Source organism: Pipra filicauda, unplaced genomic scaffold (genome assembly GCF_003945595.2).
Source record: "Pipra filicauda isolate LSUMZ 115617 unplaced genomic scaffold, ASM394559v2 scaffold14_size4853619_pilon, whole genome shotgun sequence".
Classification (NCBI taxonomy): Eukaryota; Metazoa; Chordata; class Aves; order Passeriformes; family Pipridae; genus Pipra; species Pipra filicauda.
In genome coordinates, this window is record NW_024103985.1 from 598,161 (window position 1) to 625,819 (window position 27,659).

The following is a 27,659-nucleotide window of genomic DNA, read 5'->3' on the forward strand; positions in this document are numbered from 1 at the left end:
AGGACTTTTATGGATTCCTACAGTGACGCACAAAGACATCCTCAACATTTCAGAGCTGCTCAGTGAGCCCGCTAGCTGCCTTCACCAGATAGCTCAGACCTCATACTAAGAACAAAACTCTTTCTTTCAGGAAGCCTTTCTCACCAGTGATGTCCTGCTATCTCCAAGAAGTCAGGATTGCTGGCAGAGCTGGGCTAAAGCCCAAACAGATCAGACTCTGCAGCTTCAGTTCCCAAAGGCTGCACCAGACCCTGCCCTACCACCGTCCGCTTCAGACCACTGCACAGGGCTTCTTTGTCCACACAGTTGGGCCTTCGAAGAGAGGCACAAAAGAAACCGAGATGAGCGTGTAATCAATAGGCCTCACCCTCCCTGCTCTCCTGCTGTCACTGCCATTTTTCAAAGGGAACTTTTCCTTCCTTCCTCCCCTTCTGCATCATCTCCTCTGGCACCCAAGCCAACAGCTGCGGCCACGCTAAGCCAGCTCTGGCAGACTGCTCTGCGGAGCCGACCCTGTTGTGCTTTGGGACAGCAACATGCCAGAGCTGGGACCTCTCCATGAGCTGCTTCTGCTGGTGTGGCCAGGGTTGCTCTGTTGCAGCTGTGCAGCTGCCTCGAAGGCACTCTCCCATCCCAATGGACATGATCCAGCAGCATGGCCACAGGAGAGGCTGTGACCCCAGGCACACCACCATGTGTCCTCCCTCCTGCTGAGAAGAGACACACAGCTTCAAGGCGTAAAGGGAATCAGTCCTGCTCCTCTTACAGCAGGCAGGGCACCAAAACCACCCTGCGATGGATTTCCACAGCCATCTCTGAGGAACGCCTCCCCCTCCTGCTGCAGTACAAGAGGTTTACAGACTGCTTCTCTTCAAACTCCCCGATGCAGCCCAATCCCACAGTATGTCCGTGAGCAGCTGGCACTTACTCTGATGCTGTTTCCAGCTGTGCTGCTTCTGCAGAGCAAAACAGGGGAGCCTGTGGTCTTTCCAAGAACACTGAGGAGGCTCAATACCCAAAGTATTGAGTACAGAGACAGGCCCACTACAGGGAAGCATGGAAGAGCTGGATCTATGTGAAGGCTGAACAATCCCATCTGCCCTGCTGAAATTCCTCAAGGGATGGACATGAAGAGCACAACGACAGAGATAAAAGCTATGTTCTCAAACACACCAGTGTAGCTGCAAGACTCAGAGAACAATCTGTACTGTACTTTTAGGAAATCCTCTCCCTTTTCCATATTCATACTGTTCCAAAAACTCCTACATGACATCTCCTCAAGCTCAATGCAAGCTATTACAGAACTCTGGAAACACAGACAAAACCTTGAAGGCACTCTCGCAGCACATTTAATGAGGCTGATGGTTTATCCACCTGACTTTAATCTCCCCCGCTTGTCTTCAGCAGCTCCCAGCAGCACACAGAGACCTTCTGGGACTTTTTCCATGTGCAGAAAAAGTGCCTTTCATTGCAAGACCAGGCTCTCAGGACTGAAATTCAAGTACTAGGGCATGGAAATACACAAGACAGCAAAAGAGGCAGCCAACATCAGGCACATATCTCCCAGTTTTGTACATGACAACCAACTGAGCCTGACCACATGAACAGGGAAATCCCAAGGCCACGGCAGGGCAGCCCACCAGGTTACCCCAGAGACACTGTGAGCTTGCTCCAGTCTCACTGGCAATGAGCACAACCCACAGCTGCCGAGCTGGTGCACAGAAACCTGGCAGGGTATGTGGGAAATGAAGAAAATCAATACTGGTTGGGTTGTTTGCAAATCTGTTTCTTCCCTCACCTTCCCGGTCTCACAGAGGACAACTCATTAGGTGTCTGGAGAGCTGCCAAAACCGGATGGGCCTGAGAAAGGATGCTGCAATCCCACGTGAGAGATGCCTGACTGCCGGGACCCACGAACCGGATAACACAGCTTGTTCTAACCCCTTCACCAACCCCCTCCTCGAGACAGCAGGTGAAAGTGGTGCATGCAGGAGATAAAAAGGGTAAATATAATTCAGCCCTACGTGCACCTGTCCTCCAGACAAAGCCTGCTCCCGGAAGCCAGGCTGTGCCTCTCAGCGCACAAAGACGGGTCTAAATCTGTCTGTAATAGAGCTTTTCAGGCTGACTGAACAGTAATGTTCACAAGCTGCTCCCCTCGAGGGAATACTGTATCTTCCTCACTGCATTACCCCAATCAGAAAGATCAGTGAGCAGCTCAAAGGAAACGGTGGAAGAGGCATCGCTGATGTGATTCCATTTAGAATCTATGAGAATACTTTATTCCTCCTTTTGAAAGCGACAGATTAGGTATTTCCACTTCTCTTTGAAGTCTGGCAGAACAATTCACATCAGTGGACCAAACAACCCTCGCTCCTCATTCCTCTTGCTGTGCCAGGTACTGCAGATGGGAGAAAAGCCTCTTTGAAAGCCCCCCAGAGTCACCCGAGGCAAAGCTACCTCTGCAATCAAAGGCCAAGCTCCCAGCCAACGGGTAGCGATTTCTCTTCATCACAGCAAGCTTTATTTCCATTCCAGCTTCTTTATTTTCAGAAAGTCTCCTGGAAAATTAAGTGTGGTGCACCTCTATTCCAAAAATCTTTCCTTGGCAAGTGCTAGCTTCCCACTTTCTGGCAGACACTGAAATTAAATGCAGCCTCCCTGTTTATTTCCTTCTTGCTGTGGATATGCACATCCTTGCTGAGCTCTGGAAGCAATTTGTTAGTTGGGGAAAAAATAAAGATTTCTAGCTCTTACATAAACAATGGCTGGTGACACAAGAGGAAAGACAAGGGTTGGAGAATTTCTCACGTTTTATTAAAGCATCTCTCAGCGCAGCAGATCAGACAAAAAGAACAAACCCAAACAAACAGATTGAAACAGCTGAGTATCAAAATGGTACTGGAAGGATCGGCTGTGGAGTCTTTCCATGGCCAGGACCAGAGCCTCCGCCAGCCAACTTGGCTGAGACACAAAAAAGGGTGGACTTTGCAATTCCATGATACAGAAGCCTCACAGAAAGAAGGTGCTCAGCACAGACCCATAATGGAAAAGCAGAGCCCAGGCTGTAACACTTGTCAAACACACCTCTGCTGATCTCAATGCCAGAAAGGAAAAAAAAGGAAAAAACTTCCTGTGCAAAAGGGGAAAATAAGCAACTCTGTCAGTGCTTCCTCCAGCCCGAAGCACAAATTGATAGGATCATGCTGATTTAATCCAGAGGGCATTCCCCTGCAGATTATAACAGTCTCAAAGTAGGTCATGCTTGGGCTTGAGCTTCTCAGCAAGCCAACTCTGACATATTTCTAGAGCGTGTGTAGGTGCATGTGTGTTTTTCCCTTTCCCTGTAGTAGCTCGCTGTGTGACACTCATAACCAGACACCCAAATTAGTTCACAGACAAGACTGAAGTGCAAGGACTGGATCTCGGCTTGAAACAGCATGGACAGAGCTATTCCAGCACAGAACCTCCTTTCCACACACTGGCCAGAGCTGCCAGCTGTTAATGGCCAAGGGCATTCCTCCTGCCCTGGGGTTTCCAAGGGATTAGGGCTGCAATACCAACCAACCCACACACCGCCTGCACAGGGAGGGGGAAGTGAGCACAGATTTTAACACGACTAGGGCCATGCTGGCCAGGAGCTGAGTTGGGGGAGAGCAGAGCTGTTCAAGCCAGACACATTGAGATTCTAGTGTCCACACAGGGTCCCAATTCCTCCCTCACAATCTCTGTTTCCACACAGGCTTCAGCATAAGGAGCTCATATGGACACAGCTGCCTCTTGTCCCTGCTTTGGGGACATTAGATAAGGCTGCTTCTCCAAGCTGTAGCTGACTCTAGGCTCACCCTCTACCCAGCCAACCTGCTGCACACTTCAGGCTGGAACAAACAAACTAAACCCAGGAGACCTTCAAGAACCTGCATTTCGCACAAGTACAATCAAGACTCCTCCACTTCTCCACCTCAGCCAGCACCCTCTTTACCTCTCCCCTTATCACCTGAACACAAGCCATATATAAAGCATCACAATCCATGTCTGAAATCAGCTCCCTACAAAACAAGGGCTACAAAGCACAGTAATACTTTTGATTTGTCAGGACACAATGAGCACATCCCTATTCTCCCTTCATCACCCTAGAACAGCTACAAAACAAAAGACCCACCCATGCCAAATTGCTTTTACACTCACGCACTCAGAACCCTTCCCGTAACTTTAATTTCAGATCCTCCCAGCTGTCACAGCACTTGCCTTATCCTCCAAGGACTACAAACACAGGCTTTCTTCAGGGTCCTGGACTGTTTATGTGCAGAGCAAGGAAGAGAACTGCATTTGCTAAGGCTATGAATGATTTATCATCGCACTGAATGCGAGAGGAGCGGGGTCCCAGGGCTCGCTGCATGACCGGAATCTCATAGGCAGGCTGCATCTGCAGAGATGTTTGTGTGCACTCTTCAAATCATCATTAACCATCAGGACCCTCCAGAGGAGCATTTATTTCCTTGGGAGCGTAAGGGAGACGGCTGCTGAGAAAACAGCTGGGCAGGATTTAGCCCCATTATATCAGTCGATCTTGTTCTGCTCTCCCACCCCTCCACCTCCCAGCTTAGCTGGATACAAAAATAGAGATAATAATGAAAATTAAAAAAAAAAATAAAAGAGAGAGGGAAGTGCAGTACATAGCACAGGCCAACTGCAGGTCACAGCTCTGGTCAGTGGAAGCACACGCAGCTGCACAGGGCAGGTTTTATATTTCCAAATACCTCCCCCCACCCCAGGGTTTTAGGTACTCATCCCATTCTCCAGATGGTTTGCGCAGTGCTGTAAATGCAGGTGTTATAAATAAACAAAAATATGCCCATGCTGGCACGCAGCTTTCAGCTCGGAAAGCGGGCATCAAGGATTCTTAATGAAATGGTTTTGCAATTCCCAGCAGTTCTGCGTTCTCTGGTGATTAAACAAATACAGAGCGAGAGCCCGGCCTTGACTCCATCCACGGGAGTTTTGTCACAGACCGAAATGAGGCAGGAATGCCATCCCATGGACCTCCCTCAGCCAGCTACACAGGCCGTAACTTAATATTATGCCTCTCGTTATGGGTGTGATACCAAGAGGCAACCATATTTAATACAGCACTCTGTGCCTGGGGATAAAGCAGGATGGAGCCAACAATCAATCACTCGACTTCTCTTCCCTTGTAGGATTACACAGGCCAATCCCACGGCTAGGAAGTATTTATAAAGTAGTTTTTTTAGTTCTAGATACTGCAGACTTTTTACAGTTACTATATTCCTCTATTTTCTGAGTACTATATTTACCTGCATATAATCCTCACCTCGACCCCACTCATTAAAAAAAGTACTGCTCTCTTGACAAACAGTCCTCAGATTACCTACAGCTCACCCCCTCTCCTTCCCAACAGCTATGAATCCTACCAGTTACCCCAGCAAAGGCTCCCTGCAACCAGGGAGGAGAAAACTGGAGCAAGGAAGAGGAGGACCAGGCAGGAGATGGGTAGCCTTGGAGTAAACCTCCCCTTTTTACTATACCCCCTGCACTGCACTTGAATCATTTCCTCCCTTCTCCCCAGGCAACCCGTGGATTAGATGCATGAAAGTACAGCAATTACCCTCTTCAATTACCCTAAAGACTCCGCAAGAATAAATTGTTTGCAATGGAGAACCCTCTTGCCTTCTCCCCATGCAAAGCCAAACCTTTTCTCCATCATCTACAGCCAACCTACAAAATCTGTATGCTCTGCAGACTGAGACCAGCACTACGCAGTCAGCTTTAATCTCCTTGGAGTTCTCCAAATGCAGCATCATGGCTCAGATGCAGTTATCCACCACTGCCTTTGGAAGCTTCATTTCTCCTCTTCCCCTCCCCAGCTCGCAGCCCACATATAGCAAAACGCAAGCAGGAAGAAAAGGGTGCAGGGAAACTTCTCTGCGAAACCCTCTCTTAATTTCAGGCTCTTGGACGTGGTGTGGCACCAGCCTGGAAGAAATTCTTGCTCCCCACAGCCCATCGAGCTTCCAAGGGCTGTTTGGAGAAACAGCACCAGACATCAGCTGACACTAGCAATTACACCCAAATAGCAGATACAAGGTCTGTTATCGATCTGTTCCTAGAGGGAAGGACAAGCTATCCAGTAAAAAGGGGTGTCACGTTATTAAATTCTGAAAGGATAATAACCCAACACAGAGGGCACAGCTGTTACTGGTACACTTCAGGCTTCATTTCCGAGCCTGACAGGGAGCAAAGACCATCAGAGCGCTTCAGTGTTCAGAGACAGGCCTAGAAATTACAGGAATAAATTAACATATCCATATCCAAATTACTGAGCTAAGGGGGCTGCAGTTCTGTTGGCAGGAACTGGCCTCCTGACGCTGCCAGTTACTCCCAGCAGCTGCTTTAACCTCTTGTTAGCTGGTGCCACAGTGTTCAAACACTTTGACCTCTCGAAGCTCTGCAGCTTTGCCCCAGAGCAGGAGTTTTAACAGCCCAAAGACGTTCAACAGCCCATGGAAAAGGCGCAAGGGAGGGTGTCTCCTGCAGTAACCTGAGCCCAGTGTCCTGGTGAAGAAGAGCGACAGACAGCTCTGTGCAAAAGCCCAGATCAATTCTGCTGCAAAAAGAAAACATGGCTCAGGTAAGCAAACAAGCCACGGCCTTTCAACATCAGCAACTTAAAAGAATGGAAGAGTTTAACCAAGCTACTGCTGGAAAAAAAAATTCACGAAGAGTTATCGATTTTTATGAGCTTGGAGTCAAGAGACCCATAAATTATTCACAAGGCAACAGAGATGGCAGATTTCTTGGACATTTCAGCGCCGCACCACACAGAATTACGAGCTCAGATCATTTGGCCAGGCTGTCCCACAATCAAGCCTTTATAAACAACAACAGTGATCTCCAGAACAGGCATCCGAACGTGTGACAAGCCACTGCCAGAGGCTACAGGCAGAGCTGGACAGACAGAACCACAACAGACAAGCGGTTTCAGAGCATACTTTGGGGATTTTCCACCCCACAGCAGACAGCAGGTCTCCCTGTCTGCATTAACAAAATTACAAACATAACAGCACAAATTAGAAATGAAATGCACCCTCATCCCTGCACAAACAGACCTGGCCGAGAAATCAAAGTCCTTCCAATTATCCCGAAAGGCATTTGGAAATCAATATGAGAAGAGCCCTACAGATACCAGTATTTATCTCAGATATAAGTCTGGGCAGAAAACTCAAGCTCAAGAGTTCTGTGAGATACTCCCAGCTTCATCACAAGCCTCGGGTGCAGCCTCTGGCAACTCATCTCTCCAGGCCCCCGTATTCAATGGAAGGCAACAGTTTTCCTCCCGTTGCAAGGGAAATGCATTGATGCCCCCAGATGCAAGAGGCAGCCAAGCCCAGGCAGCACCTCAGATCCTGAGCTTGTCTGCACAGTCCTCGTCACTGCAGCCAACCTCCAACACCAAGAGTGGCCCCATAGATTTGCAGCACTCAAAGCACTGAGGACACTTGGATTAGCCTTTCATATATCCAGAAAAGCATGGACCAAAGAAGATCCAAAGAGCCGGCCAGCAGCACTCAGCCACTGCCTTCTACTGGCTCCAGGAACACCAGCCCCTGGTCCTGGCTGAGAACCCGGGAGTCTCTGGTTTAACACGAGCCAGGTGTGACTCCAGAGCAGGTATGAGACCTCAGCACTGGAAAGACTCTTGTTTAAAAAAAAACAGTGGATTGCAAACTTCATACCAAGATAAGTTTTTATGAAATCTAGTGGAGGAAGATCAATATTTTCTTTTGTTAAGTAAACGTGGCCACTGAAAACACTACAGCAGCAGCTCAGAAGACAGATTTTCTGTTTATCCACACCACCAGAAGCAGAAGTGAGAACAAAGGCAGCTGCTCTTAACCATCACCCAAACATAAACCTCATCCAGGATCCCAAGCCTTTAACTCATAGAAAGGGAAGCATAAATCTCTCCGTGCTTGTCCAGAAAGAGCTGGAGGTTTTAAAAAGTAGTGGAAGGGAAGCAAGCTGAGTGTCTTTACCTCTTCCAAATCCAGGGACTCGGATGCCTGGCCAGTGGCCCATAACAGCACCTAACTCCAAGGCAGTGTAGACACCCAAAACAGCTCTAGACACCCAAAACCCAAGTGTGCCAAGTGTGAGCCAAGTGTGGGTTTCCAGCACAAACCCCACATACTCTGTGGCAAACCCAGCAAGTTCTTGGAGGCACACTGATGGGAAGGATTCCGTGCTGAGCAGTCTCACACTAATGACCCCACAGCAGGATCTGGCAGGCAAAGGCAGCCCCCAGATTTAGCCAGCGCTGTTTGAGTTTCAGATGGTGCAGAACAGCACATTGATCCATTTATCGTCTCTGGGTTGCCATGGAGACCACAAGTCATTCTCCACCATCGCCACCCCCCCCCGCAGACCCCCCCACTGCTTTTCAATTGATAGCTGGGCACTGGGGAAGCATTTGCAGCACCGTGGAAATTAAATCCACACCAGAGGAGCAGGGGATTCAGAGCCGACACAGCCAAGGGACCTCAGCTTCAGGCAGCCTGTCCCGTTCTTTTCCCCTGAGCCAAGTCCAAGTAACCAGTCGCTCTGAGCCTCTAAGTAGTATTACGGGAAATTAACAATAATAAAGTGGGATTTTAATGCCACTCTGTGGATTCCCCTCTGACAGTTCTCACAAGGTAGCAAGGAGGGAAGACTTAAACCTCTGCAAGTGCCAAAACAGGCTTTAGAGCATCCCAGAGAATAACCCCACCAGGGCCAAGTACCAGCGAGTTCCCATCATCCCCAAGCAGGATAACATCCAGGAGGACAACAGTTTTCTGCTCTTCATACAGCAGATCCACTCGAGAAGGATCACAGTTGATCCTTCACTGAGGGGAGCAGAGCACTTCTGCGCAGTGCGAGCAGCACGATGAGAGTGGGTGGATCAAACAGCTGATCAGACTCAGGCAACTGAACCCAAGCTCAACCTCCAGCCGGCTGCTGCTGGAAACAAGTCACTCCTTGGTCTGTAGAAGACACATGAGCCACCAACTCAGGGCAGCAGAGCAAGTCCAGGCCTAAGCACATCCTGTAATCCCATCCTTCAGATATACACTCCATAACCTCTCATGCAGGAAGCAGAGAAAACCCTTGACCTGCCTTTGGGGCAAATGTCCCAATGGGGTGCACAGCACTGCCTCCCCACACCTACCCAGTCCAGGCTCTGGCACCACAAAGTACTCAGGTGCTGTTCAGCACTACCATTTACTAGAACCAGATAATATCACATTTCCTTCCTCCCACCTCATGTGGGAGGAAAAACACCATCAAGACAACCTGAGGAAAATTTTTCAAACCTTAGTGCTTAGGTCTTGGCTTTTAACTCCACGCACAGCCACTGGAGCAAGTCACCTGCTTAGTCAGAAGATCTGATCTGATGTAATTCCCTTGCATTTCAACAAGGAGCTGCTGTGCAGGTGCTGCACTTCTTAACGGCTCATTCCCTGCACACACAAGTGTGAAAACTCAGTGCTGGCTTTACCCAAGGCTGCAAAACCACATTACCACAAGCACCTTTTGGAGGGCCAAAGGACATGATCTTCATGCCGCACAGAGAGGAAGAGCTGGTGCCAACAGCCCCTCCCAGCACGGTGGGTTGCTGCCAGAGGAGCCCAGCAGTCAGAACCCACTCCAGGCACTGGAGCATGAGGACATGGGGCAGGTGGCAGAGCACAGAAAGGCAGCTGCAGGCTGAGAGCCTTCAGGGAAACTCAAGAAGCGTGGTGTAAATACTGTATGTGCCTGGAGCCAGAAAGCTCAGCGAGGGCTGTGTGTGGCATTTCCTGAAGGTTACCTCTAATAAGTGCTGTCAGCCTGCCAGCCTTCAACTGTCTGCTGAGTCCTTCTGAGAGAAGCATGGCAAGGCCTGGACCTCTGTGGCATTGTCACAATCTGTGACAGCAAGAGCTCAAAAATAAAATTCCTCCCACGGAGCACAGAAGAGGCAGGTGTGGGACACCAGGGCAAACAAACCCACTGTAAGCTGGCAGGATAGAACGGCTCCTGGTTGCAGAGCTGCTTGCTGAGCACTGTGTATCTCCCCTCTGAAGCAGAGGTTGATGATGAGAGCCAGCTCTCATGTACCCTGAGCAGTTGAGGAGGCAGCCACAGCCCGTCCTGCTCTGCATCCCTGCTGTGCACACGCAGCTGCTCAGCCCACGGCCTCACAGGCATATCCACCACGGGGTGAGACCACAGCCCCGTGCTGGGATGCTCAGGCCACTTTCCTCTGGCAGCAGCAGTCAGGGTGCTGCACCACCTCCCTCACCCGGGCAGAGGCATGGACACTGTGTCAGAGCAATCCATCAGCAGAGCCGGAGTACAGCAGCAGACATTTATCTGCATTTATTTTCTAGCTGCCACCAAGGAGATTATCCTGGCCCTCCCCACTCATTTGCTTTTTCCAATGGGAACACACAGGGCATCTTCATCCAGTCCCAGGTCTTTTCTGGTTCTCAGGGTCACAACTTTTAGCAGCTTTCCAGCCCTACGCTCACAGTCCACTGGTGAAGTGGATTTGCTCTCTGCTGCTCTTCAAATGACATGCTCAGCTCAGCATAATGCAGAAGCCTGCAACCAAGCCATGAGTGGCACCAGCCTCTCCAGCCTGCAGACCAAGCTTTCCAGCAAAGGCAGCAAATGCCCACAGCTCCTCTTGCTAAGCCTCTGTTGCTCTCCCCCTTCACCCTCTTCCTTTTCTTTTTTTTCAGAAAACTGCTTCAAACACAGCACTGAAAATAAATGCCAGTGGTAACCAGACAGTACACACCAGATAACAGAAACACTGCAGTTGTGAGCAGGAAAGAATTTGGGAGATCTGTCATTCCAGCTTCCAGCAGGGGAAAAAAAAAAGCCACCGTTCAAGGCCTCTTCGGTTACGTAAACTTCATTTCCATGTCTTTTATCACTGATAAGATAAGCCATTGCTCAAGTTCAAGTTCTGTATCAAGTAAACCAAGATAATCCTCTTAGGAATTCCCCATGCCCCAGCTTGAACAGACCTGCAGAAAAGAGCTTAAGGGGTTGCCTTCAGCTTAAAAAAAGAAACACACAAGCACACAGCCACAGACTTATTTATAACATAGGCAAATTTGGGGCCTAGTATAGAGCACTGGAGGCTTATACAGCTCTGCCTGAATAAGGGATCTACTTCTGCCCTAGTTCATAAATGCTACAAGCTACTACTTGGTCATGCATCACTCAGCTGAGCACCAGCCTGGAGACGACCGCCCTTCTGAGGAGGAATAAGGATTCCTCCTTATTGCAGCAATAAGGACCTGGAGGATCAGACCCCCAGAGGCAATTAAACTGATCCATGACCAGTCCCACACACTTTGTCCTGGATTACAGGAACAAGAATTTTCCAGGCAGTTGATTTTTTTAATTTATTTTAGCACAAGTTAATTTTATATCCTTTAATGCTGATAGCAGAACCAGAGTAATTCCAAGCAATTATTGCCCTGCTTTTGGTATAAGATTTTACACTCACTAAGACCACCCCATACTGTACTGTCAGGACATCCAGATGTGAACCATCACTGTCTATATTTGTTAAGAGGTTGATGTGATCCAATCTAGCAACTGGATATATTTATTAACCACTTAAATATGCACTCGCACACCCTGCACTGTAACACAAAAGGGCATTTCATAAGTTTCTCATTGCAAGACGGATGACAGCAATAAGCAGACACACAAACTCTTGCCCTCCTCTCTGCTGCTTGTCATCAGGACGCAAATTACCTGGGCCAGCAATTTTATCTTCCAGGAAACCGACTTCGCCTGAAGGCAATGAAGGCCAACATTTGGAGCTTAACACTTTACTTCACAGGGCTGCATCTGGCCACCCCCGTGCAGTTCAACAACGTGCAACCACACGCTGGAAGGGCACAGCCTCAAGCCCTTCTAAGCCAGCAGCTGCCGGAAGATCAAGGCACAAGGTGGTGGGTACCATCTGAAGTTGGTGCTTAAAATGCAAATTTTCTCCAGGTCTATCTACTTCCCCAGCCAGCCCAACGGGCTCCAGCACCCACAACTGTTTCTTACTCATTTCCAGCTACCAAGACTTTCATCCCTCTGATAGCCTCTCTCCATTAGGGTCTTTGTCACACGTCTCTGAGTGTTTTATGACACTCGAACTAAAAGATGCAGCATATCAAACAAAACACATCTCACTTCTCCCCACCAGCAACTTGAAGATCCTTTAACACTGACTGACGACCCACAATACTGTGGGAAAGGCTGTTTCCAGATCAGCTGCTGAAAAAGCTCTTCCAAGGTAGCAGCTGAATTCAAATCACACACCGATTAGCTCAGGGGGATTTGTATGTTTTTCTTTCAGGAAACCTATTTGAAAACAAAACAAACAGAAAAAAAATTGTTTAAATCTCATTAAAATATCTCAAACTGTGCCACAAGCATGCCACACTTTCTACTGAGGAAAACAGGAGCAGCGCAAACTAGTTTCACCCCATCAGAAGGAGTTTTGTCCTTTAAACCCTCTTATGCGTCCCCCCGCTTCCAACAAGACAATGCAGAGATCCAGAGCAGCTACAGACCTGTTCAGCATCACACAGCAAGCAAACCACTGTGCCAAACAGCCTGGGGCTGCCCTGTATCTTCCCCATAAGATGAGGTTTTCCACGCTGCTCTCCTCAAGTTTTTGCCTCTCGCCTCAAGGCCACATGCAGATGACCGTGCTTTTTCTGAAGCCAGTGCCAATGAGGCCACTGCATTCGTTATCCAGCAGGATAATGACAGAGTGCAATTCAGTCAACAGCAAATCCTCCCCAGGGAGATGCCCTCTGACCTTCCCTGAGCTGGGGGATGAACACAGACAGCCAGATCTCAGACAGGCGGCAGAGCTGAGTGAATAATTCCTAATGAATCCTTTCATCTCTTCTTTTGTTTTGGGGAAGGGGGGAGTGGGTGGAGGGAAATAGTTTGGTACTATCCACCAGCAGAAAATTATTTTCCAGAACTACCCCAAATCACTGTCATCCGAACCACATTTTTCATGGCTTCTGCTCAGTACGTGAGCACAGAACACAGGCTGCTTTCTGCAGAGAAGCCCCTCATGCAGACGGTCAGTCTGGGAGGGGAGAGCGACAGCCAAAGCCCCAGCAAGAGCAGGGATGCTCCTGCAAGCCTCCCTTAAAATCACCCTTAGGCAGCCAATTGAGAGTCAGTCTAAGATTTCCGCTCAAACCACGTTCTTGCCAACAAAATTCAGTTCCACTGACACATCAGCAAACACACGAAGGACAAGAAAGTTCATGAAATAAGGCCCCCAGAAAGTCAGGACCTTACCTCTCTCCATATGTCAGTCAGCCCTCTCTATCAATTTTCTTTCATTTTCCAAGCCACAAGCTGGAAGGATAACAAGGATGTGATAAAGGCAGATTTATTTTTTCCCCAACAAAAAGAAGCAATTCTCATTTCTCCAGTGTGAATTCAGCTGTAGAATTCAGTTTAGCAGCATCTCCTGAATGCTCTGTGTCATCCAGAGGTATTACAGTAACTAAGGGTGGAAAAACAACTCTCAACTCTGAGATCTCAGATCTGCTTCACAAACTTTCAGTCACCCATGCAGCACCCAGGCCCGTGGGCGCTCGTCTCTGTCAATGTGATGGTACCAGTTTTAGCCACGCAGTTTTTATCCCCATCTCTCAAGTGGTCCTGAAATCAGCCATGTTTGAAGCAGTCACTTCCAGCTGCAACAGCATTTACACACAGATTTACCCTCAGCAAGCCCCATCTCATCAGTTTTTGTTTTATATTGGGAATAGAAATTACACGGAAGGACCATGGTCACCAGATGCTCCCTGCTCAGGCAAATGAACTGACGTGAACCCACACACTTAAACAGAGCTTGGCTCGTGTATTTATATAGATGCCAAATCCTAGGGATATCAATGACAATCTCTTCCCCACTAAAACCTGATTACAGCGCTGGACTCTCTAAAGCCCCCCTGCCACCTCCCACATCACCCAGGACATCACGGGGAGCAGCCAGCAAACCCCTCCAGGTGCCCAGCACAGCAGGGGTTCCAATACCAATGATTAAGCAGATCTTCAAAGGAAGAAAAACAAGAGTCCTGGTCAATGACTGACCAGTGTAATGGCTCAGGCTACTCTCATGTGCTCCTCTCACAGCACATTTGTTTGCCGGGCTGCCCAAGAGGTTTCCAAGGGTCAAACACGAGGTCATCAGCTTTGCTGAAAAATATAAAAAGCTGGAACTGCAAGTAAGGAAGGTCCCAGCACTTACAATTAAGGCTAAAAAGACATGAAAATGCAAATCCTTTAAGTTCAAACATACCAGAGGCAGCACCAAAAAGAAAAAAAGGGAAAAAAAGGATCTTATGGCTTTTGAAGATCAGACCTTCGCAATATTTAGTAATCCATGTAAAATTCTGACCAGCCTCAAGGACCAAGAGCGGCTGTGGAAAGCAAAACCTTGCTTTCAGGCTATTTTGAGAAGCACTCACAAGGTTTATCCCAGAAACTGCTTTCTGCCTACTCAGATTTCTCAACTGAGCCAATCACATGGTGTTCCGATGGGCTGCTGGAGACACTTGAGAATAGCAGTGCTGCCCGCCGCTATCTGCCTGGCACAGGGTGGTTTTTAATTGAGGCTGAACTCTTAAGTCCCTGCTGCAGTCTGCAGCTCCAATCACTGAAACAATAATTAAACCCAGGAGAAACAGTGCAAAGCAGCAATGCCTTTAACTAGTACATTAAGATGAGGAAACCTGAAGACATGCACAGACATCTCCAGGATGTGCTATTTTGTTTTAAGCCTGAGGATTTCACAGATTTTAAACAGGAAAAGTCAGGGTAGCAGAGATCCTGCAGTACAGAAACAGGAGAGATACAGGAAAGTATTCACTTTCACTTCACCCAGTCCAAGGAGGAAATCAGAGGAAATTTTTCCCATCCAAGTTTGGGACCTTCTTCCCAGGGGAACCTGAGAGATTACAAAGAGAGGGGAATGCAGAGCAAGAGAAGTACCAGTTTCAGCCACCCTCCCCAACTCAAACAGACTCGTGAAAGAAACCTGTCAGAGACACCATCCTGTGAAAAGTCCGTGTTAGCTGGGGAGGTTGCTGGTAGATCAGACAAGTTCTGCTCTGAAATCCGAGGGGAGAGACTCAGCCTGGAAACGACTCTCCATTAGGTTAATTAGTCAAGTTTGATGTATCCAAGTCGGTTACCATGGCCACAGGAACTGAAGAGTAATGCTTTACACAGATTTTCCTGTGTGGGACTGGGGAGCTCGTCCAGCCCCTCCAGGCCCCCCAAGCCGGGTAGGGAGGAATCTGCCACCCCGGGACACTCTGGGCTCTGTGCCAATGCCCTCAGCCCAGGCTGGGCTGCTCACAAACGCTGACTGGAAGAGCTCCCTGTCCATAGACCATAAGGCTGCTAAAAATAGCACCAGAGATAAACCAGGTTAATGACACATCAAGAAGATGCATTTGCACACGGAAATAAACAGAATGCATGCGAGATCTGCCCTCCACCTGGCTTTTGGTTGGTTGGTTTTGAGCAGGGGGAGAGAGAAAAAGACGCTCTGTTTTCTCTTGAAAATTCAAAGCCCACCTGCCAAAGAAATGATAGAAAGCTGTCCTCCTCTCCAAACACCACCCCAAATTCAGCTGAAGCTTGTCTGTTAATTTCACTGCCCGAGAAGAGACCACAGTGTGTTACAAACAAGCAAATATTTTAAGTGTCATTAGCTACATTATGATCAGCATCCTGTCAGCTGCTTACAACTCTACGGCACAGAACACACTCAGCCGTGCACTAGCGCACAGGAGTAAAATCTACTGCCACCTCAGGAACAGCAGCAGATTTAGAAAAGAGTGGGAGAGAAAAACCAATTTGCAATTCAGCGAAGCTCCTGTGGCAGAGCGGTTTTAAACTCCCTTGGGAAAAGGACCCTCCCCTCGCTCTCACTCTGTTCATCAGGTGCCTCACTGAGCCAGGACTGATGCCTGCAGAAGCTGCCACAGAGCACAGAGGATGGCATCTGCCCAACTTTCCTCTTCATCAGCTCTCCCGTGGATATGCAGGGCCACGGCACAAAAGCACAGACTACTTGAGTCTCCCAGGGAGCACAAGCAAGATTATTCAAGGAACAAAGGTGCTGCAGCCGGCAGCCAGCACAAAGCAGCAACGATGTAAAAAGCCCAAACTCTGACACGGAGGAACATTCCCAGCACCATTCTGAACCAGGCACTCGATTTTTCAGCTCATGGAAAAGGAGCAAATGCCACAGACCTTCCCAGCTGCCCAGACCATGGCAGAAATGCCTGAACTTTTACCAACACTGCCTGAGCGCGACTCCAAGCTGAAACCACTGCTGGTGCTGCAAGAACAGCAACAGAACCCTCTGCGAGGGTCTGTTCTCCTGTTGCAAAATTGGCTGGTTTGTCCCTTGCTAAAAGGGGACACGTGACATGTCTGCAAACAGGTCTGTGCAGAAATTTGGGGAGAAAATCTTTCCCTTGGAAGGGAATTTCAGGACTGTGAAAATTACTCCTGAAAAAGGTGCTTGAAACACAATCAAGTTGTGTAAATTACAGCCATTCTTCCCTGATTTCAGACTGCCTGTCCCCCGGCTCCCCATCCCTCCTTGCAGCACCCATACTACCAACAAAGCGGTGTCACCTTAAACAAAACTGGGACATTGGTGAAGACAGTCATTCAGCTACTCAGGTCAAAAATAACAGGAGAGAGAAGCACTGTGATAGGAACATGCTGAGGGGCAGTGAGGTGGCAAACTCCTTCAACCAGCACTACAACCAAAGTCCCAGATCTCAGAAACAGAGCTTAAAAGAAATCAGCCAGATGCTGTAAAACACGCAGGAGAAATCACCTTCCTTTTACAGCCCCAAACCTATAAAGAGATACAATTCATCTCCACCTTTCTTAGCAGGTTAATGTTGAGCTGTTACCTTTCTTTTTTCCCCCTTCTGCACCAGCCTTAATTTCGGAACACTGGAAGTTGGCCTTGTGACAGGAGGGCAGAACACGAGAAGACCCATTTGTTTCTGTAACTAATTGTTCTGCCTCCTCAACACACACATCAAATTGACTTGGCAAGGCTGCAAGGCAAGGCAAAGCTGCTGTATTTATTTAGCCATTTCTTCTTCTGGTTAAAAGGCTTCATAAAGGAGATTGCAAGTGGCCAAGGCAGCACAGGCACCTTTATCAAGTTTTACATCGACTGGAATGAGGGAAGAAAGACTCAGGATAGCGGCATTCCTGGTCGTGGCCTTTACAATGGGTATTTTAGCTTCAGTTACCTAAGAATTAATTGGCAAGATATTCAAGAAGTTCATAAAAGCAAGTGTGAACACTCACTTATTTCTGGCTACAGCCTTCTTACCCTAGGGATCAGACTCTGTAAAACAAAAATAAGTACGTGTAGACTGCCTGATCAGAAGGCAGGGGAGTGCCTGCATTAGCCAAACACATTAAGTGCCTCAAGCAGCAACCGGGTAACTCAAGGCTGAGGAGTCGTGCACAGACATGTTCTTCCTGGAACAGCCCCACGCCTGCAGCCACGGGCCTGACTCTGCACCCATCTTCCAACTCAGCCAAAGGTTCAAGGTGTTTCCGCATAAAACAAGGAACTAGAGCAAGGCAAACAATAATACATTGTGTGGAGAGTAAAACCTCCTGCTGAGAAGAAATCCAGACATTTAAAAAGCACAACCGAACAAAATGAAAAAAAAAAAAAAAAAAAAAAAAAAAAAAAGACACAGATGGAGCTTAAAGCTCTTGTGTCTTGCAACAGACCAAAGCTCACACCGCCTTTGTCACGGGAAGCAGGAGCAACCAGGGTGCTCGTGTCTGCCTCTGCAGCACAAGTCCTCCATCTCTGGGCAAAGTAAATTCCTCATTTCTGAGCTTTCTCTGCTGTTGGCAGAGTTTAAGGACATTCACAGAAGTGCTCTGGATTTCATAAGCAGCAGTCTCAGTGGAGAAGATGCAAACCTTAGCTCTCCACAGTGAGAGAGTTAGAACGAAAACACAACCCTTAAGGTACATGCTGACATCTCTCTTTATTTCTGTTTCATAATGCTGGAGAAAACCCAAAACCCTGCAGTGTTTCTCACTCCGACACCACACAGCCCTCAGGAACGCTGCTGGCAGCTGGCTGGGTTCTGGACCGAAACCGCAGCAGCTCTTTACGTGCATCTCTAATCATGGCATCTCAAGACACGTAGACATCAAAAATAAAAAAAAAAAAAACAAAACAACAATTTTTTAGCAGCAACCCTGTCGAGATATGAAAGTAAAGGAAAGACTAAAACTTATGAATGAAGGGAAAAAAAAAAAGAGAGGAAGAAGAAAAAAGGGCTGGCTGACACCTCCTATACATGCTGTCAGCAGGATCATTTGCTCCAAAAATAAGGATGTCCAACTCATCTAAACCGATGACATGACAACCGCTTCACAGTCCCAACCCCGGAGTTGCACAAAAACCTCTGAACACCCATTGCCTTGCAGCTCAGTAAAAAACAAGCACTTGTACTCACTCAGAGCAAGCAGACATCATGTGCCGCTCCCCAGAAAGTTTCAGCTCTTCACATCCACTCAAGCATCCACTTGGGCTGCAGAGAAGCCCTTTCACCCCTCCCCCCTCTGCCAGTCACGCTCAGCAGCTCCCGCCACAGGCCTGCAGCAGAGCTGGCTGCCCAGGTGCCTGTGCCACATCATGCAAAAATATTTTAACTGTAGCCAAACTACTCCGCAGAGCAAGCGCAGAAAGGGAGTGCTACCTTCTCCTGGTGCCCCCCCAGCCAGCAGCAACCAACCTCCTACAGAGCCTGGATATGCTCAGACTGCCTCATCAGCACCTCCCAAGTGAGTGACATTTAAGACTAGAAAGCCTTAAATAAGAATACCAAAAAGTTTTTCCACTGCCAGTTCAGAGAGTTTTCCCAAAACACACAGATTCCTGTAATGCAGACTTTCCTGCATTTTATTTCTTTGACAGTTTTTAATCACCTCTGTTCTAGCATTTGGAAATTATTATTCACACACACAACAGGAACAAGGCTGCAGGGAAACATGAATTTCACTAGCCTGCCTGGTTTTGTCTGTGGACACCACCTCACATATTACCAAATCAAAACAAGCCGGCCAACTTGAGCGTGAGGGGGAAATGAAAGGGCAGCCCGGTGACCTAGAAATGAAGCTGACACTCTGGCATGAGCTTGAAACTCTGCAGTAAAGAAAAAAAAAAAAGCTGTAACTGCTTTCAAGATGGAACTTGAAAAGTTTATTAATGAAATTATATGACATGGTACCCACAGAAAAACAAGGACGTCTTTCCAACAGGAAAGAGTCATCCCCTTTGCCAAACAAAAGAAACTCTAGTGCAAGAGAAGAGGGGACACAGTTATTCAAGGTCCAGATGCAGGAAAAATACCCCCAACTGGAGAAATTACCGAACACAGAGCTCTGATACCAAACACCACTAGCTCTGCTACACACCCAAGATTTACATACCACGTATCACAAATCGCACGATGGTAACGGCATGGGCTTGAGGAGTCGGCACACAAAGCTTTAGGGCTTCAAGCAGTGGATCAGGAATGCTGCAGTCACACGCCTCAGCACTGATCCAATGCAAACTCACCCTGCCAGGTGTAATTCATTCAAAGAGGGTGTTAACGAGTTCCCTTTGTTCAAGCAAGTTTCAGGCTTGATCGGGTAATGTCCATATCACCAGCATAAAACCGACATAGGGCCAGCATCACCCTCCAGCAAGGCTGACAGGAGAGGCGTCACAAGCCAATTTCCAGCCCGGATTGTGCGTGCACCATCAGGTAATCCAGTGAAAATCACTGGGGACTCACAGCCTTCCAAAACCACCTCCTTGCAACATCGGACCGGGGAGATCACGAGGCCTCAGCAGTAAACACTTAACGCAGAGCGCTTCTGCTACAAGAGCCAGGTGCTGCCACTGATAAACCACGTGCTCTGCAGCGCCGCAGGTACGTGTTCCAGAAGTTTGCAGAGGCCAAAGACTGAGCTATTTATGAAGCGATCAAGTATCATGCAGCTGAGATCTGGCCCTATAAAAATTTAGCTGCTGGAGTAATTTTATAAGGTTTTAAACTATTTTCAGAAGAAAGCCAACTTTCCATTGTTTGCCACAGCTTGTTAGAAGCCCACACATCCCGCAGAGTAGAGGAAAGACTCCCTCCGCCCTCTCCAGACAGCGCTGCACGGCTGGAGGCACAGACAGATTTTCAGAAAGCTTGACTTTGCCTGCCATCCTACTCACCAATTCAACTCTCCCACCACATCTCACTGACACCCAGGCGCAAGGTTCAGCCCTTCACTGTGCTGTGTTGCTTTAATCAGGGCCCAGCTCTTTACACAACCACCTAAGCCTCCAGACCTTGCAATTAAACACTCCCTGAGGAGGATGAAACCTGCCCACCTGGGAGACAGCAAGTCCTCAGGGACTGATCACAGACGATGGGATGATCTGCACCAGGAACCTTCCCAAATCCTGTCATCCTCCACCCACGGGCTGACACATTTCTTTCCTTCTGCGTTCTTCAACACAGAGACAAGGAAGAGCGCATTACAAACTACTCTCTTGCCCCAACACACACATGACAAACCCAAACTGTGCTGCTTAGGAAGCTGTTGAGCAGCATTCAGGTACCAGCAAAAGAGTACCAGCCCAGAGCCTGCAGAAAACAAGGTTTAGAAGACTTAAAAGTCCCCAAAACTACATGACAGATGGCCACACCACTGGAATGTTTCTTCAGTTCCCTGAGCGGACAGGGAGAAGCACACCCAGCCAGGAAGGGTTAACTTCCCACAGATTTGGGCCAAAACTGCATTTCTGGGCAACGCCACTCTGTCCAGTGTTACACCAGGGAAACAATGCTAAATAAAGATTACGCCAAGTGGTATTATGTAAATAATTCTCTTCCACAATGAAAGGATAAACCCAGACTGCTTGGTTAGTTATTAACCCACAGAGAGGAAATCCTGCCGGCTCTGCCTCCCTCCCTCAACACATGCACCACCCACCCGGAGAGCCACAGCCAGGGCTGCAGCCACCAGAGACAATACCCACACCGTCCCCGGCCTCCCCACGCGCTGGCACTCTGCTGCGGACCACTTCCCACAGGAGGAAACCATTTGGGCCCCACCACATTGCCTCCTCCCAGGGCAGCCCTGCTCCTGCCTTCACCACTGCTGCCAAGGCTGGACTTGGCCCCCTTCCTCTTTCTCATCCTCCCCCCCCCCACCGGTCCAGGACATGAAGGGCTCCCTTCCCTTTGATGGGAACACGCTCCTCAACACATCCCTCCTCTTGAAGCCCTTCCCTTCCCCTCGTGGGCTGAATCCACTGGAGTCTGCCTTTGCCTGCACATCTTCTGCCCAGAATAACTTACTCGACCTTTCTGCCTCCATCTCTCCCTGCAACCTTCCTCCCACCTTGGCCTCACGTCTGAATGCTTTATGTTTGTCATACGATTTTAAATCTGTCAGCAATTCATCCATCTGCCGCCTCCTGGGTTTTTAATGCCGCAAACCGTTCTGGGTTACAGCCTTGCCTAAACCTCTCTGGAAAATTAAGCTGTATCTCATTCAGAAACCAAACTGGCTTTGAGATCACTTCTTTCCAAGGTGCTGGGCTGTTTCAAAGAGAGGCTTCTCCCCTACAGCTAGCAGAAAAGCCATGATGCTATCCGGTCTAAAATAAACATTATGGGAGCAGTGATAAGGGGAAATATTTCAGCTGACTAAGAGCAATGTGGGTTCAAATCCAAGCGTAAGCTGATATTGCTTGTAATTTGTTCCTGAGCCAAAAACACAGACTGGGAGTGAAAAAATGGAAGGCATTAAACAACAAGCAGCGTACTCAGCGACTCTGGAAAACTTGAGCATTTCCATTTATGTTATTATTTTTTTAAATAACCTTCAGTTTCACGGATCATAAAGTTAATTTGGAGTTAACTTCCCTTCTCTGTAACTAGACAGAGCTGCTATCCTTTACATTCGTTAATGTTTGCTCAGTGCTCCGCAGCTATAAAGAGAGCACTAACCATTATCAGCATCCTCTGTGCACCCAGCAGGCACATAATCACACCAATTGCTTTGCTCTGCCTGTCCAATCCCCGCCCCATGCCCCAGATCTCCTCCAGCCCTGGCTCTGTGGTAGCAATCACAGCCATGGCCATCTAGCTCCACCTTTACCGCTTTTTCTCCAGCGCCAGCACTGGTCACCTCTCCCCTGCAGGCAGGGCTCCTCTCTGGACCTCTCCAAGCAGATTAGTGGCCGAGCACGCACTGTCTGCAGCAATCGGTGCCTCTTCTCGCCTGCCCAACCTCAGCCACAACACATCTCTTGGCTTCCCACCATGAAGACGGCAGGGGTGCTGCTACTGTGTGAGCACTGTCTGCTCACCAGAAATGTCCCCTTCTGGAGCACCCTCCTCGCCTTCAGTAATGAACGGCCCACACCCCGAGAGAGGCAGGTTGGCAGGAACGGAGAACTGGTGGCCTCAAGAAGGGAAGTGACAAGTAGGGTGGGCAGCAGGACGGGGGGTACAACCCAGATTTCTTAATTCCCAGTACAGTCCCGCTGACGCCTCGTGCTCAGGTCAGGATTCACTTCCCAAAACTGACAAATCACTCATTTCCTTCTGCTCTTCTGTCCTCCTTCCCTTCCTACCAGATCCCTCCCTCACTCTGACCAAGCTTTTACGGGCACTTTCATGCCCTCTGTTCTGGAGCTCTAGCTCCCCTCATCAGTCCTTTTTTAGGAAGCATCTCTGCTCTAGCCATGCTCATTAAACGATATGCATTTTCATTTTCTACTGCAATGCAAAGATCTATCCTTGACATTACGGGGCAATTTGGAGACCCCGACACCTGTAAGCCAGCACAAGCCCAGCCATAAATAGCAATTCTTCACCACTTTCCTATGTCGATACACAGCAGGGACCCTTCAAAGCTGCGCAGGAGCTTGTGCCACAGCAGCCTAGATGAAAATCCATGACCTCATGATGCCCAAATCCTTAAGCAGCTGCAAAAGCCTCAGTCACTAATCAGAGAGGCAACCGGGTGCTGCTATACCTCATTTCCAGCTCCATTAGAGCTGACCCTGCTCTCTGCTGAAATCTCTCAGTGAAGACTAAAGCAAGCCACCGTTCGCACAAATGCAGCTGCACAAAGATAACAGTTCTCTTACGAACACATTGCCCTGGATTTCCATCTCGTGTACCCCTGCATCTAGCCTGTGGTCTGCATTTGGGGGATCACGGCTCACAGGCACAAAACCCAGGGGGGAACCAGCACTTTGCCACTGGGAGCGACAAGCCCTCGCACTGAACAGGCAAAGCACTCATGGGCAAAGAGACTCCTCTTCACCAGCTCTCCAGCAGACTTGCTCTGACACATTGAACTTCATGTAACCTCCCTAGTCTCAATTTTCTGACTTGTCAAGTGATCTGGTCAGAATGAGACATCGGGCTAGGGACGGGTAGTACTGCACCCCAAATACAGGCCCTCTCAAACCCGTGCTCCTTCGCAACTGCTCAAAACCCGCCTCTGGAAATTTAATCCTCCTTTGTACCTACTCATCTAGAAACTGGTGAGATCGTAACTTTCCTCCTCCCCACAGGGCCATGAAGATGATGGTATCTCAGACACATAAATTATGGCTGGCTTCAAGCAGGTTCCTCCCAGGACAACCTGACCGCAAACAGGACAGTATTTCAGCAGAGGCCACTAAAAACCTGAACCAGCAGTGGGAAGAACACCAGGAGACATCAAGGGGACAAATAATTCACAGCCATGTCACGAAGATATCTCCTATGACCCAATTCCAGACAGCACAGTCCAGAGCTGCCGTGGAGATGAGAGGGGCAGCTCTCCACACGTGCAGCTATCAGCACAGCTGCATGCATGCTGTCACTGCCAATCATAACAAAACTGCCTTTACCAGACTGGATCTCCTAATTACAAGACATGAACAAAGCCTGAACCAAACCCTCTTTGGATTTAGCACAGGATGGCTCCAGGGACTGGTACAACCTCCACTGGAGGCAGCTTGGTTCAAATCCAACCACAGCCATTAGCAAGTGAAAGGTATTGCCAAGGAGCAGCTGTTTGGTGGCTTGCCTGAAACAAGTTTACAGTTTCAGTGCAGATCCTGTCGCAAAAAAATGCCAGTCACCTCCCTGGAGCTCAAAGGTGTGAAGGCAGAAGCATCCACCCACTTCTCCAGTGCTAGAGATGCTGGTGTAGGAGGCGTTCCCATACGGGCCCAGTACCAGCTCTGCAGAGCCGGCCCTGACCTCCGCAGGGGTTTCAGAACCAGGTATGTTTTGCAACTTGGCAGAAACAACAGCTAAATAACAGAAACCACCACCCACATGAAGCCAGAAGAACAACGTACCAGTGTTTTCCTGCCCCAGACGTGTGCGTGCCCCATCTCCTCTCTCGCACCAAAAATAGCTTCTACTTTTTCCCTTTTGGCAACAACAAACCGAGGTTTGAGTGCATTTGCTTTCAATAAACTAAACACGTTTTGCAAGAGCGTCTCTCAGGCTTACTCAACTGAAGTTATAAAATATTCGTCACACACAAAACTTCCCTCCCATGGCATCTTGGGACTCAGCCCCAACACACTCTGCAAGCCTGGCTGTGTTTCCCACCCAAGGCATGGCTCCTACGCAGAGCTGGCCGACCCAGGCATATGGGCGGCTTGAGCTAAATCCCAAAGTCACCCAGCGAGTCAGCAGCAAAACTCAGAGAATTAAGTACAATTTCATTAAAGCCATCCAGGAATACATGGCTTCACTAAAACCCTCCAGGAGTTTGCCACCACTTCCAGAAGAGATGGAAATGCTCACTCAGTTGTCCCAACTCACATTGTTTCTCCCTTTATGAACTAGTAGTAGCACCAAACCTTTATCTGTAAGGTACATGGCAAACTTAACCTTAACCTTGCTGATAAAAACCCTACGCTAAATAGTAGATAGAAATTGAAAAACTCTCATTCCATTCAGCCAAGGCATACCAGTGGAACAACATCACATCCACCAAAGCCAGATTAAAAATACCAGATTCAGCAAAACCCTTACATTTTCAGGCATCCAGAGCACCAACCTTTGCTTCATGGGAATACTGAGAGGTCGCCAAAAGAGTTCAAACCATAAATGCCTCTGAACCGAACGGGTTAGGAAACACCCACTGCACAGATCACCTCCAGCAGCACTGTCCTCTCCAGCACATTCTTAAGCTGACCCAAAACACAAAGTTCAGGGAGCAGACACAGCCTCCAGCGAAGGCAGCAGTGCCTGCAGGCATGCCGGGCTTCCACAGGGTTCAAAGCGCTGGGAGGAGGGATGGGTTTGTTGGGTCAACACGGCCTCATGCCCCAGGCAGCCCCAGCCTGAGTCCTGCAGGTTTTGCTGCTTCAGTGGCGTTGGCAGCAGCCCACATGGCAGGCAGCTGCCTGCACCCACTGCAGCCTGCTCTTTGTGCATTGTCAGGGCAAGGGAGCAGGAGGAAGGGCCGAGGGAGAACAGGGAACAGGAAATTATAAGAATCGTCAGGAAAAAAAAGCAATCACTCCAGAGACTGCAGCTGGGGTTCAGAGAAACGTGCACTTGTTGCCTGCAGACACCGGCCCGGTTACCCCCCTGTAAATATTCACACGCTCAACGCCACATGGCTGGAGAAGTGAGTCGGGGGGGGGCTCTGGTCGTGCCCAGCACCCGGCCGTGCCCCCAGCACCCACTGACACGGCCCCGGGGCGCAAGGCTGGTCCCCCACCCGCGCCCGGTGACCCCTCGGATGCTCATTCATTGCCCCGGGCTGTCGATCAGCGAAACCCACCGGCTCCGAGCGTGCGGGGGGACAACAGCCGGAAAACACAGGATTGAAAGAAGAGGAGGAAAAAACACGGGGGAGGGGGTAAAAAAAGGCCCTTGGGTGCCCCCACCCCGCAGACGGGTGTCCCCGCCAGTTTACGAAGTGCGGGGCTCCCCCCGTGCTCCCAAACCCCGCCGCTCCCCGGGAGGCGCGTTCCCTCGAGGGCAAAAAACAGCAAAACCAACCAACCCAAAAAAAAAAAAAAGAAAAAAAAAAAAGAAAGTTTCTCCCCAGCGAGCAGCTCCCGCGGCACATTTTCATTTTTACGTAACGCGGCCGCCTTTCCCCGACCTGCGGGGAGCGGAGCGGGGCGGCCCCCCCGGCCCGGCCCCCGCCCGGCCCGCCCGCACCCCGGCACCGGGGGGTGCCCCGGGGTTCCCCCCTCCCTCCTTACCTAATCCCGCCGGCAGCTGCCGCCCCCCATCTCCGCCGCCGCTCCCGCCTCAGCGGCCGGCGGGGCAGCGCCGGGCGCTGGGACGCGGCCCCGCCATCTGCGCCGTGTTTATAAATCCAGAGCCATGGGGCTGCGAGCCGCGCCGTCCGCCCGTCCGCCCGCCCGTCCGTCCGTCCCTCCGTGGGGCCGGGCCGCCCCTCGCCGCAGCGCCGGCCCCGCAGCGCTCAGCCCAGCCCAGCCGCGCCCAGCCCAGCCCTGCCCGGCCCTGCCCGCCCCAGCGCGGCGGGAGGCGGCGGTCGGTCGGTCGGGCGGTCGGTCCCTCAGGCCGCCCCACAGCCGCCCCGGCGGCCGGGCGGGGCGGGGCGGGGCGGGGCCGCGCCGCCCGCGCGCATTAAAGGGGCCGCGCAGCGCCCGCAGTGCCCGGCGGATCCCGGCGGAGCCGCGGCGGTCCCGGCTGTCGGGACCACCGGCTGCACGCCTGTCAGTGACTGTGTGTCTATCACCGGCTGCATCCCCTGCATCTCTGCCACCGGCTGTACCCCTATCACTGGCTGTACCCCTGTCACCGGTTGTACCTCTATCACCAACTGCATCTCTGTCGCTGGTTTAATCCCCTGAGTCCCTGTCACCGGCTGCACCCTTGTCATCAACTGTACCCCTGTCACCGGCTGCACCTTTGTCATCAACTGTACCCCTGCACTGGTGCCACCAGCTATACCCCATCCTTGCCACCGGCTGCACTCGTGCCACTGGTTTATCAGCGCCACTGGCAGGGGTGCCACCAGTTATCTCGGTGCCTCTGGCTGCACCGGTGCCACCTGCCATGCCGGTGTTCCCAGCTTTACTGGTGCCACCGGCTGCGTTAGTGCCCTTGGGTGTCATCAATAATGTTTCTAGTGAAAATGAGGGATTCTCACCCGTGATGTGAGCTGGCCTGGCAATCCTCTCATCCCAGTGCTATTTCAGATACAAGCACTTCATTGGAGGGAGTCAGTTGCCACTTGACTCCCTGAATGCTGCCAAGGGGCAAAGTTTCAGCCTGGGGAAGTTGGTATTCAGAGCATCCCACAGTGCCATAGCAAGGAAACCTCAGTTTTCTCACAAAAGAAGGTGGGAATCTCCAGGAGAAGACTCCATGGTCCCCTGTATTAGTGTCTGTGCTGTGATCCTGGATGCATCAAAAACCTTGCCAGAGCGGGATCTTTTCGGGGAAATCTGAACAGTTTAACAGGCAAATGCCCACAGCAACTGGCACTGA

At 49.8% G+C, this 27,659-nt stretch overlaps 1 protein-coding gene across 1 annotated transcript in view; it reads right to left on the reverse strand.

Moving 5' to 3' along the window:
• NCOR2 (nuclear receptor corepressor 2) overlaps nucleotides 1-26,677 on the reverse strand; it is a 237,704-nt gene extending 211,027 nt beyond the window's left edge. The window contains exon 1 of the mRNA XM_027733181.2: nucleotides 26,402-26,677. The gene's annotated coding sequence lies outside the window, so the exon portion shown is untranslated. The remainder of the gene's footprint in view (nucleotides 1-26,401) is intronic.
• Nucleotides 26,678-27,659: the final 982 nt, after the last annotated feature.